Source organism: Gopherus evgoodei, chromosome 1 (assembly GCF_007399415.2).
Source record: "Gopherus evgoodei ecotype Sinaloan lineage chromosome 1, rGopEvg1_v1.p, whole genome shotgun sequence".
In the NCBI taxonomy this organism is placed as follows: domain Eukaryota; kingdom Metazoa; phylum Chordata; order Testudines; family Testudinidae; genus Gopherus; species Gopherus evgoodei.
In genome coordinates this window covers 310,995,955-311,008,789 of record NC_044322.1, presented here as the reverse complement: position 1 = coordinate 311,008,789, position 12,835 = coordinate 310,995,955, and positions in this window count along the sequence as shown.

The window sequence follows — 12,835 nt, the reverse complement described above, 5'->3', positions numbered from 1 at the left end:
GGATGACACTCCAGCCCCATTAACTCATTGGGACACATTTTCCTTTTACACGCACAAAGGTCAGAAAGTCAGTTTGGATTTCCAGCTGTAACCCAAAATGGCCATGCTCTTGTGGTTTCAAGTCAGACAGTTAATTTAACTTAAAAGTGTTTTGGGAGGTGAAATTGGATTCCTGTGTAGATTAGTAATCAGACGTGAGCTGTGTGCCTCATCTTCATCAAAGCCATTCTCCTCTCATTGCACTTTATTTTGGTGCTTATAGATTTATGAATCAGCTGCTAATGGACAAATAGCTATGCAAACTGGATTTCTGTAACATAAGGTGCTCGTCTTGCATATTCTGTCACACAAGCCTTTTGTTTAAGCAGTTGTAGACTGAAACATCCTGTCAAACCTTGTTCTGTGGGAGAACATATTTGTGAGACAAAGCAATGCTGTGGTCTACCAGGAGGCCTATGACTCTCTCAGTGAATTATTCACTACTTTGCTGTGGTCTACATGCCAGGTCACTGGTGTTCACAGCAGGGAGCGAGGCATTATTCATTATCAGACCTTTTGTTTTTCTGTTTTAGGAGGTTCTTTTTATTTCCTTCCCCTTCATTGCCCTTTCAGGTTTTAACAAGACATTGCATTCTTTTAAACTTCCCCTGGGCAGCACTTTTTTGCACTTGCAGAGGTACGACAATAATAGGTGGAAAGCCTGAGCAGTTGTAAATTGTAGCAGTTAATGTCAAATTGATGGGACATTGATCAAATGAAGTTCATAACCACAGAACGCAACCCGGGGGTGGAATGCTGTTTCAAAGATTTCTAATGACAGGGTTATAAAATCATAAAATAGAAGGCTTTTTCCACTGTGAAAGTGGAATAAAAATTTGGGTGACCAAAAGGTATTAACAAGATTATAAGTCATTTGCTACAACTGCTAATCAGCAAGAGGACTGACCATTCCAGTGTGACAAGGCACTGAGGAAACAACACGTGCATTGTATTTCTTTTCTGGGACATCCTGAATTGCACTTTTAATGATCCTTTCTTTCTCCAGTATGGTGTTGTCTAATTGGAAACTGCTGATATAAAAGAAGGAAAGCAATGCTTGCCTAAAATGAGCAATAGTTGTGATTTCAGATATGCCTTCTTAGACACCAGCATTCAGTTCATTCAGAAAATGAAACAAGGGACAATGTCACACGATTAGCAGACACAGAGAAACATTTAAAACCCATTAATGCTGGACAGCATACAGCTGTCTTCCACCTGGCTGTTCAGCTGCAGTGCTCCATGCAATTCAAGGAAGAGAAATGAAAATATTATAAGATAAATGTGCATGGGAAAATACTAAAGACATCTCAATGCAATTTACGTATGCAAGTAGGGTATGATTTGTGATATGTTTTCCATAAATTAATTCTTTTTTGTTGGTTTTGGTTTTTGCATGGATGTATTGGAGTTACAGACAATAACTTGTTTGAGAGGATTTAACTCCGTGATGTGAGAAGTCCCAGTCCTGCTACCTGTACTTATGCGATGGGATCACTCACTTGAGTATGTATTATTCAGTGTGAGTAAAGGTTGCAGGATCAGTTCCAAAGGCACAATCTTCCTTCACTTGGAAAAACACATGGGAGGGGAGAACGTGAGCAGAAAACACTGAAAGCTGACTTGCAGTTTCTGCTGAATGGTCTTTTGATTGGGAGGGATTAGTAGCTGCATGGACCAGCACAAAGCCCCCAAGTTCCACAGATTCTGGAGTCTCTGTGCAAGATGCCAGCCCTTTTGCAACATCTTCTCTCATATGTATTTCTGCCCAGTCCTTCTAGGGTTTAGTCTTCCCTACAAAATTAACGTCAGCATAGTCCACCTTGCATCCACCTAGTTGTGCATGTATCTACAATTAAATTGGTCTCCCACCAATATAAGCTCTCCATTATGCTGACATCATAACACCACCTCTCTGAGCAGCATTGAGCCATGGTCAATGCACTCAGTTTGATGCAGTGCAAATACAGGCATTGTGTTACCCATGCAGACCCTAACAGGTCTCCAGCAGCTGTCCCACAATGCCCAACACTGACTATTCTGGTCCCAGTTGTGAACTCCACTGCCCAGGGATCAGGGAGACTGGAAGACCCCTCCCTTTCAAACCCCATGAATTTTTTAAATGTCTTTTCCTAATTATATAGCTTAGCAAGCACATCTAGCAGCTTTCCATTGTTGTGTGCAACAGCCCAGCTGACCATGCCAGCCGCATGCTCCAGACATAGTGCGGCCTGGAGTAGACAGGAGATACTGGATCTCCTGGGCCTATGGGGAAAAGAAGCTGTGCAGGCACAGCCACAGACCAGCCATAGAAACATGGACATGCACAAGCAGATTGCATAGGGGATGCAGGAGCAGGGGTATGACAGAGGTCAGCAGCTTTGCCATGTGAAAGCGAAGGAACTGGCAGGCATATCAGAAAGCCAGGGAGGCCAACAGTTGATCTTGTGCTGAGCTGCAGACCTACTGCTTTTACAATGAGCTGCATGCCATACGTGGCGAAGACTCCCACCCGCAGACCTCCTTGGATACCTCCAAGGAGCTTCAATCACAGGCCCCTCGTGTGAACAGCAGGGACAAGGAGAAGATGAAGAAGAAAGAGGAGGAGGATTGAGGACACGCGACCAGGGGATCCAGCTATGGCATGAGCCCGGACCTGTTTGAGACTCCACCGCACTCTAGTCAGTCTTGCCAGTGGAGCACAGGGGAAGGACCCTTGAGTAAGTGTGTGAATTTATTTCCCATTACAGTGATGATGCTCTCATCTTAGCAGGACACAGCTATTGACCTTACGTTAATGTACTCGTTCTAGAAGAAGTAGCAGTACAGCAAAGAGATGTAGAGTTATCTGCTTTTCATTTCCCCTGTAGAGTTAAGTTGGAGCGTGCGGAGCACTTTGTTTATGTACACAGGGATGTCCCTTTAATCCTCCTGAGAGATCTTGATGAAGTTTTCATGGAGGTGCTCTGCAATCCTCTCCCAAAGGTTTCAGGAATGGCAGCCTCATTTTCTCCTCTGCAGTAGGACGCTTTGCCACACCAGTTGGCAATAACTTTGGCAGACACCATTGCATAGGGTACATTTGGTTGCATTGCAGGGTTGTAGTATACAGGCCCTGGGTGACTTCGGGACACCAGCAACAGCTGTGCTCTCTGTGCCTTTGTTACCTTCAGGAGTGAGATCTGCTAAAATCACCATCGCCTGTGGAAAATATTACAGTATTTGGTGCCATTGCCTTGTAGTCATAGTTTCATACAACTGAGCAATTCCCTCTTCATTTCCCTCTCCCCAGGTGGGCCACGCTCACCATGACTGTTGCTGTGAGTGGCACCACACACAAGCACTCCAAAGCAGAGGTGGAAATAAGCATGTCTTGTTTAAAACTTTAGGGGAGCAAGGGAGGATAGTTCTGAATTTTAAGGTTTGCTTCCCATTGTGACTATATTGGCAATGGTACCTCTGCATGTTTTGTCTGCAGCTGCTGCTGTTGCAGCCGTAAGGTGCTCCCTGCCACCCACACCCATGGACTGCCTGAGCCACATGAGGAGGACAGAAGAGGACTCTGGATGATATGTTCAGCAAGATCCTGCAAGCCAGGGCTGCATCAGATCATGAACAGAGGGCCTGGAGGATGAATATTGCTGGCTTTATGGTGGAGAGAAGCAAACAGGAGAAAGGCCCAGGAGCTGGTGAGACACTGTTATGGACCTGCAGATTCAACAGTCCCGGGCTTGTAGTCAATGGAGAGCTCCGTTGCAACACCTCTCTACATCCCCCTTCGACATTCCATATGGCATCAGGGGCTGCGCCAGAACAGTAGGGGGTGGGAGAGGAGGAAGGGGGCAATGTCCCATCATTTTTAAACAAAAGAAACATTACTCCCCTAGATTTCTGCCAGGGTTTGTGGCCAGCAGCAGCCTTTGCAGACACATCCCTTCCTTTCCCTCCCCACTGCAGCTGAAAGCAGCTCCCGTCCCTTCCTGCCAGGGGTGGCTCTATGTTTTTTGCCGCCTCAAGCACGGCAGTCAGGCTGCCTTCGGTGGCGCGCCTGTGGATGGTCTGCTGGTCACACAGATTTGGTGGGGTTTCTGTGGGTAATCTGCCGGTCCTGCACCTTCAGCGTTCCTGCTGCCGAATTGCCACCAAAGCCGCAGGACCGGCAGACCTCCTGGAGGCGTGCCGCCACAGGCTGCCTGACTGCCGCCCTGGAGCTTCCGCTGCTTCCTGCCTGCACAATGCTGAAAGGCAGCCAGCACCTCCAGGCTGCTGCTGGCCACCATCAAGCACTACATCCCCCAGCCAGGGCAGGGCTGAGCCTAGAGACTGGGTTTGGGAAGCAGAAGGCGGGACGGGCTTTGTGGCATAGACCCTTCATGGTGGAGCCTTGCCCAGCCAGGCCCCGCTGTGATGCTCTAGTCTCAGAGTTGCTGCTACCCTGAGTGGGGCCGGAGCCTCACAGCAGCAACACTGAGTGCCAGTTGCTTCTCTGGGACCTGGCCCCCCCACCCGCTCCACTCTCTACCCCCAGCTCCCTCCTTGAGCTCTCCCTGCCTGGCCTGCTGCCTCTCACCCCGGGCTGGCACAGCGATCCCTGGCTGCTGAACACACTGGGCAGTAGTGGGGCTGAGCTCAGGGATGGTGCACAAGTTTGGCTAATGGGGTCAAGCCCACTGGGAGAGCCAGGAGGCCATGCCCACCCCCCACCCCTTCTACAAAGGTTTTGGAGCCCTTGTCCCTACCCTTACCATTCCATACCAAGGGACATTAAGGACAAACACAGCTTCACGGACACTAGCCTGTGAGAGCCACGGTTGATGTACATATAGCTAAAATGGACATGAATATTCCTTCCCCTTCTTTAAGCTGTGTTCCAGGAATTTATTAAGGTTTTCATGTATTTGCTTTTAACTTGTACAGAATTTTTTTGAAAGTGTTTTCATTACACAATAAAACTCTATCATTTGGAAAACAATCCATCTTTATTAGTTCCCACCATATGCTATGGAATGCCTGGCGGCAGTGAAAGCACCCACTTGCTTGTTGTTGTGCACTGTGGCAACTCATAGGATCAGTAACAAACACAGCGTGATAATCATAAATGTGCAGCAAGCACCACAAAATTAATAGGTGAATTATCAGTGTGATATTCAAAGATGTGCACTAAGCACCACACAATTCCTGAAAGTCCCCCAGACTGCAGGGCTAGGTAGAGCACAGTAAACTACAATGCTTTACTGTGGCTCATTGTTAAAGGGGTCTTTCAAAGCCTCCCTGAACTGTATAGCTCCATATTGAGCTCTTCTGATTGGCTTCTGCCTGGCTGTTCATACTCAGCAAACAGCTACTCCGTTTCCATCCTCCACCTCAGTGGCAACTTTTCCTCCTTAGCTTCACAGATATATGTAGACATAGCAGGCAACCATAACCACTGGGATATTTTTCTCACTGACATCCAATCTTGTGAGCAAACAATGCAAGCATCTCTTCAATCTACCAAACCACATTCAACTGTCTTTCTGCACCTGTTAGCAGGTAGTTGAATCTCTCCTTGGTGCTATCGAGGTGGCTGGTGTATGACTTCTTGAGCCAGGGGAATAAGGGCAAGTCTGGGTCCCTCAGAATCACTCTTGGCATTTCATCATCATCAATAGTAATCTGCTTGTCGGGAAAGAAAATCCCTGCCTGTAGCTTTCTGAACAGTCCTGTATTCTTAAAAGTGTGTGCGTCATGCACCATCCCTGACCAGCCAGCAATGTCCCTGGTGAGCCACCAACACTTGCACAACCATAGAATAATAGCCCTTTCTGTCAATGTACTCTGTGGCAAAGTGGTCTAGTGCCAAAATTGGGATATCGTACTGTCTATTACTGCACCACAGTTCGGGAACCCCATTGATGCAAAGCCACCCACTGTCCTACACATGGCTGAGTGTCACAGTCCTATGTATCAGGAGATGATTAATGGCCCTGTACCCTTGCATAACAATGGCCCCCACTGTGGATTTGCCACCTTCAAAATAATTCCCACTAACATTGTGTTATGGGAAGTTGACCCTTTGCTCCCAGTCACCCCTGCATGACTCATTACTGTCCCATCACACATTGCCAACATTACCCAAAAGACGGTTCGCTGAATGGTGGTAGGTTGCACACGGGATACCTAGCCATGGTGCACTGCAGGATGCAGTGACACAAGCACTCATGATGAGTATGTGCAGCGCTGACACAAAGAGCCAAGAATGCTTGTTCACAAGCGATATACTAGCTGTGGCAGCTGTATGCTGATGTTAATTGCGTTGGCAAAACTTTGTAGTGTAGACATGACCTAAGGAAAACATTTCTGAACTGGTTACATGAAGAGTCTCTAAAATCAAAACAGCTAGAGACTTTAATATTTTAAAATTAAAGCTTATATTATAAAATAGAGCAACTTCAGAATGAAGGACAATTTATGCTGCAATTTAAGTGGCTGTGTAATTGAATTATCTGTGTGGGCCTGTCAATAAGAAAGAACTCATATATAGAAGGCAATTTGTAATGGTAAATACAGTCTCCTGGTTTTGCAGAGTAAGAGTTTGGAAATAGAATTTGTGTTTTCTTTCTTTTTTTCTTTCTTTCTTTCCAGTGTTGTCTTCAAACTAGAATGGGAGCAGAACACTTGCCATTTTTAAAAATGGCAGACTCTTTTAGAAACCTGGTGGGAAATTTTTCAGGTCAACTGGTTGAGACTTAGTGACAGCAATTTAGAGGCTTGGCATCTGTACTTTAAAACTATTTCCTGTGCAAGCATATGGCTATAAATTGGCCATCAACAAGTTTAGGCTTGAAATTAGATGAAGATTTCTAACCATCAGAAGAGTGAAGTTCTGGAACAGCCTTCCAAAGGTAGCAGTGACGGCAAAAAAATGTAACTTGTTTCAAAACTGAGCTTGAAAAATTCATGGAGCGGATGGTATGATGAGGTTGCCTACAAGGGCATATGGGCCATTTGCAGCTGCTTTTAGCCATGGTCTCCAGTGGCTGGAGATGGGACACTGGGTGAGAAGGTCTCTGAGTTACTACAAGGAATTTTTTCCCAAGTGTCTGGCTGATGCGCCTAACTGATCACCATATTTGAGGGTTAGGAAGGAATTTTCCTGCAGGTCAGATTAACAGAGACCTTGTATTTTTTGTTTGGTTGTTTTTTGTTTTTTTTTTGCTTTCCTCTGTAGCTTGAGGCATCAGGCACTTGCTGGTTTGAACTAGAGTAAATGTGGTTAGGTCAAGATTTGAGGATTTCAGTAACTCAGCCAGAAGTTATGGGGCTATTACAGGACTGAATGGGTGAGGTTCTGTGGCCTGTGATATGCAGGAGGTGAGACTAGATGATTATGATGATGGTCCCTTCTGGCCTTAAAGTCTATGCATCATTCACAGATGTTTTGTCCCTCAAATCCCTCCTCAAGACCCACTTCTACCATGAGTTCTATGGTAATTTGCCTAGTGGCGAGGCAGGTGCCCACTGATATTTTTAATGTCTCATGTTTACCTACAGAGTGAAAAATAAAGACTCAATATGGATGCCCCACTTAATAAGCCTGTCTAACCACACCTTCCTGTCACTGTTACCATCATTCTCTGTCTCTGAGTCCCTCTGCTTGCTTGTTTCACCAAATTGCTGCATCTTGTCTTAGAATCTGGGCAAGAACTGGCTCTTGCCATGTGTTTAAAAAGCATCTAGCACTATGGTCCCCTGATCTAATAGGGGCATCTGGTGCTAACATAATAAAAATAGCCAATATTAAATGTCCAATGTTGGGCCTGTTCCCTAAGGAAAATATTTTTTTCCTAAGGAAATCTGAGTCCTCACTATTTTGCTCCTTTACCTGCTGCCTCAAAGAGGAGATTTTTAAAATTAAGTTTGAAGAGGTTTGACACATCTGCAATGAATTATAGCTGGATGTCTGACCATTGCTCTAGTCACATTCAGAATTACCTCTTATTCCTGTTGCTTCATCAATTTAAATGGGTAGCTGTTACTCTTTTTTTGGGTAACCATGATACTTCAGGTTCAGAGACGGGCTACTAGGATGATCCGAGGAATGGAAAACTTGCCATATGAAAGGAGACTCAAAGAGCCTGGCTTGTTTAGTCTAGCCAAAAGAAGGCTGAGGGGGGATATGCTTGCTCTTTATAAATATATCAGAGGGATTAATATTAGGGAGGGAGAGGAATTATTTAAGCTTAGTACCAATGTAGACACAAGAACGAATGGGTATAAACTGGACACTAGGAAGTTTAGACTTGAAATTAGATGAAGGTTTCTAACCATTAGAGGAGTGAAGTTCTGGAACAGCCTTCCAACGGGAGTAGTGGGGGCAAAAGACATATCTGGCTTTAAGACTAAGCTTGATAAGTTTATGGAAGGGATGGTATGATGGGATAGCTTAATTTTGGCAATTGATCTTTGATTACCAGCAGATAAGTATGCCCACTGGTCGGTGATGGGATGTGGGATGGGATGGGATCTGAGTTACTGCAGAGAATTCTTTCCTGAGCGCTGGCTGGTGAGTCTTGCCCACATGCTCAGGGTTTAGCTGATTGCCATATTTGGGGTCAGGAAGGAATTTTCCTCCGGGACAGATTGGCAGAGGCCCTGGAGGTTTTTTGCCTTCCTCTGCAGCGTGAGGCATGGGTCACTTGCTGGTGGATTCTCTGCAGCTTGAGGTCTTCAAACCACAATTTGAAGACTTCAATAACTTGGACATAGGTTAGGGGTTTGTTATAGAAGTGGATGGGTAGGGTTCTGTGGCCTGCTTTGTGCAGGAGATCAGACTAGATGATCACATTGGTCCCTTCTGACCCTAAAGTCTATGAGTCTATGAGGTGAGTAATGAAAGTAATGCCCTGCTATGAAGTACTCTCATGTTATGACTTGGCAGTTTAGTTATTAAGATAAGCTTAGTTAATTTGGCTGCAGTCCGTGCACCCATTTTAGTTCAGTGCAGGAGCCTGAGGGCATTTAATATTCATAAGCTCTGCATTGCAATGGAAAATAAAACTTTTAAGGCTCACACTCTTATACTGAATGAGCATTTAAATACTGACTAGCCTGTTCATCCCTTTTAGTTTTTCCCAGGGGTGGGATGGGGGAGGAGGGAAAGGGATAAAAGAAGCCAGGACAACTACTCTTGTGACCCATACTTTGGGGATGGGAAATGAGCCACTCTCCTTTCCTATCCAACTTTGTGGGTTTTCAGTGGGGCTACTTATCATTCTTGCTGTTAATCAGAACTAGAGCGGGATGGAAGTATTTTACAGTCTTGTTCTGTGCAGCGGTCGCAAATAATCATAGAATCATAGGACTTAAAGGGACCTTAGGAGCTCATCTAGTCCAGTCCCCTGCACTCAAGGCAGGACTAAATATTATCTAGATCATCCCTCACATGTGTTTGTCCAACCTGCTCTTAAAAATCCCGAATGATGGAGATTCCACAACCTCCCTAGGCAATTTATTCCAGTGCTTAACCACTCTGACAGTTAGGAAGTTTTTCCTAATGTCCAACCTAAACGTCCCTTGTTGCAATTTAAGCCCATTGCTTCTTGTCTTATCCTCAGAGGTGAAGAAGAACAATTTTTCTCCCTCCTTGTAACAATCTTTTATGTGCTTGAAAACTGTCCCCTCTCAGTCTTATGTTCCCTCTCAGTCTTCTCTTCTCCAGACTAAACGAACTCAGTTTTTTCAATCTTTCCTCATAGGTCATGTTTTCTAGACCTTTAATAATTTTTGTTGTTCTTCTCTGGACTCTTTCCAATTTGTCCACATTTTTCCTGAAATGTGGCACCAAGAACTGGACACAATACTCCAGTTGAGGCCTAATCAGCGCAGCGTAGAGTGGAATAATTACTTCTCATGTCTTGCTTACAATACTCCTCCTAATACATCCCAGAATGATGTTTGCTTTTTTTGCAATAGTGTTACACTGTTGACTCATATTTAGCTTGTGATCTGCTATGACCCCTACATTCCTTTCTGCAATACTCCTTCCTACGCAGTCATTTCTCATTTTGTATATGTGCAACTGATTGTTCCCTCCTAAGTGGAGTACTCTGCATTTGTCCTTATTGAATTTCATCATATTTACTTCAGACCATTTCTCCAGTTTATTCAGATTATTTAAAATTTTAATCCTATCCTCCAAAGCACTTGCAACTCCTCCCAACTTGGTATCATTCCCAAACTTTAGAAGTGTACTTCCTGTGCCATTATCTAAATAATTGATGAACATACTGAACAGAACAGGACCCAGAACTGATCCTTGTGGGACCCCACTCGTTATGCCCTTCCAGCATGACTGTGTACCACTACTCTCTGGGAACAATTTTCCAACCAGTTATGCTCCCACCTTATAGAAGCTCCATCTAGATTGAATTTCCCTAGCTTGTTTCTGAGACGGTTATGCACGACACTATCAAAAGCCTTATTAAAGTCAAGATATACGACATCCATCGCTTCCCCCCTATTCACAAGACTGTTACCCTGTTTGACAAAGTTCCTACCTTGGTGGGTCCTGCGCTTATTGGCAGACTTGCTCACCTCAGTGATCTTCCCCACAGTCTGGATCAACTCCTCCTGTGTCTGATTAGGACTTGGGAGGTTTGGGGGGAACCCAGGCCCACCCTCTACTCTGGGTTCCAGCCCAGGGCCCTGTGGATTGCAGCTCTCTATAGTGCCTCTTGTAACAGCTGCATGACAGCTACAACTCCCTGGGCTACTTCCCTATGGCCTCCTCCAAACACCTTCTTTATCCTCACCACAGGACCTTCCTCCTGGTGTCTGATAACACTTGTACTCCTTAGTCTTACAGCAGCACAGCCTCTCACTCTCAGCTCCTTGTGCCTCTTGCTCCCAGCTCCTCACACGCACTTCCTCTCCTCTGGCTCCTCCTTTCCTGACTGGAGTGAGCTCCTTTTTAAACCCAGGTGCCCTGATTAGCCTGCCTTGATTGGCTGATTAGATCACCTGTAGCCAGTCTGCCTTAATTGGTTCTAGCAGGTTCTTGATTACTCTAGTGCAGTCCCTGCTCTGGTCCCTCAGGGAGCAGAAGCCTGCTTCTCCTGGGGCTAGTAGCTGATATCCCTTCAACAGCTCTGCTGTAGAGGAAGGAGGGAGAGGGCGGCTGCTGCTGCTGCTGCTGCTCATAGACTCATAGACTCTAGGACTGGAAGGGACCTCGAGAGGTCATCGAGTCCAGTCCCCTGCCCTCATGGCAGGACCAAATACTGTCTAGACCATCCCTGATAGACATTTATCTAACCTACTCTTAAATATCTCCAGCGATGGAGATTCCACAACTTCCCTAGGCAATCTATTCCAGTGTTTAACTACCCTGACAGTTAGGAACTTTTTCCTAATGTCCAACCTAAATCTCCCTTGCTGCAGTTTAAGCCCATTGCTTCTTGCTCTATCATTGGAGGCTAAGGTGAACAAGTTTTCTCCCTCCTCCTGATGACACCCTTTTAGATACCTGAAAACTGCTATCAGGTCCCCTCTCAGTCTTCTCTTTTCCAAACTAAACAAACCCAATTCCTTCAGCCTTCCTTCATAGGTCATGTTCTCAAGACCTTTAATCATTCTTGTTGCTCTTCTCTGGACCCTCTCCAATTTCTCCACATCTTTCTTGAAATGCGGTGCCCAGAACTGGACACAATACTCCAGTTGAGGCCTAACCAGCGCAGAGTAAAGCGGAAGAATGACTTCTCGTGTCTTGTTTACAACACACCTGTTAATGCATCCCAGAATCATGTTTGCTTTTTTTGCAACAGTATCACACTGTTGACTCATATTAAGCTTGTGGTCCACTATGACCCCTAGATCTCTTTCTGCCATACTCCTTCCTGCTGCTGTTCCTGCTGGGCGCTGGGCCCTCGCTGCTGCTGTTTCTGCTGCTGTTCCTGCTCCTGCTGCTCTCCTGGCTGGGCTAGACACCAGCACTCACCCCTCTCTCTGCTGTCTGTTTGCTGGCTGGCTGGTGGTTCCCCCCCACCTCAGTTATTGCTGTTATTCCACCTACAGCCCCTTGGGGGGGGGCTGCTGGCCTGCTTCCCAGAGAGGAGGGGAATGAGGGACCCCGGCTCTTGTTGCTGAGGACACCACCCTCTGAGCGGGGTCCCTCCTGCCTGGATGCCAGACCACCACCACCTGGAGCTGCTGGGGCTGCTGTGGCTGTTGCTGGGGAGCTGTTGGTGCCTGGAGGAGGAGGAGTAGTAGAAGAGAACCACCTGCTGCTGGAGACTGTGTGAAGACCACTGTGGAGGGGGCTTTTCTGGACTGAGTCTTTTTCGAACTGTGTTCTTGTGGTGGGGGTTTGGACTGTGTCTGCTGGGGCACCGGGGGTGTGGCGTGGAGCCTGTCCCCAGTCCATCCATGTCCCCCTTCGCCCCCACCACCATCGTTGCCCCCTCCACCACCCCCGCTGGCTGTTTTCCTTCTGCTTTGGACTCCTGCCTCTGGGACTCAGCTGCTCGCCTGGCTCACCACGCCCACTTCCACCATTTGGGCCTGCAGCAGCAGCAGCCAACCATTGACTTTTTGGCACAAGTGCCTGTGGGTGCACCACCTCCCCCCTCATACTGGACTGACCCCCTCCCCTTTGCCACATTTGTCCACCCCACCTATTTCCCTCTGCTGCCTGATAGTTCTGCCCCGGCCCTGTAGCTGTCCCTGTGGTCCCTCTACCCCAATCTCAGCTCGCCCTTTCCCCCCACCCTGTGCTCCCCCAGCCCTGATCGGTTCCCCCCCATGCGCCCACGCCCCC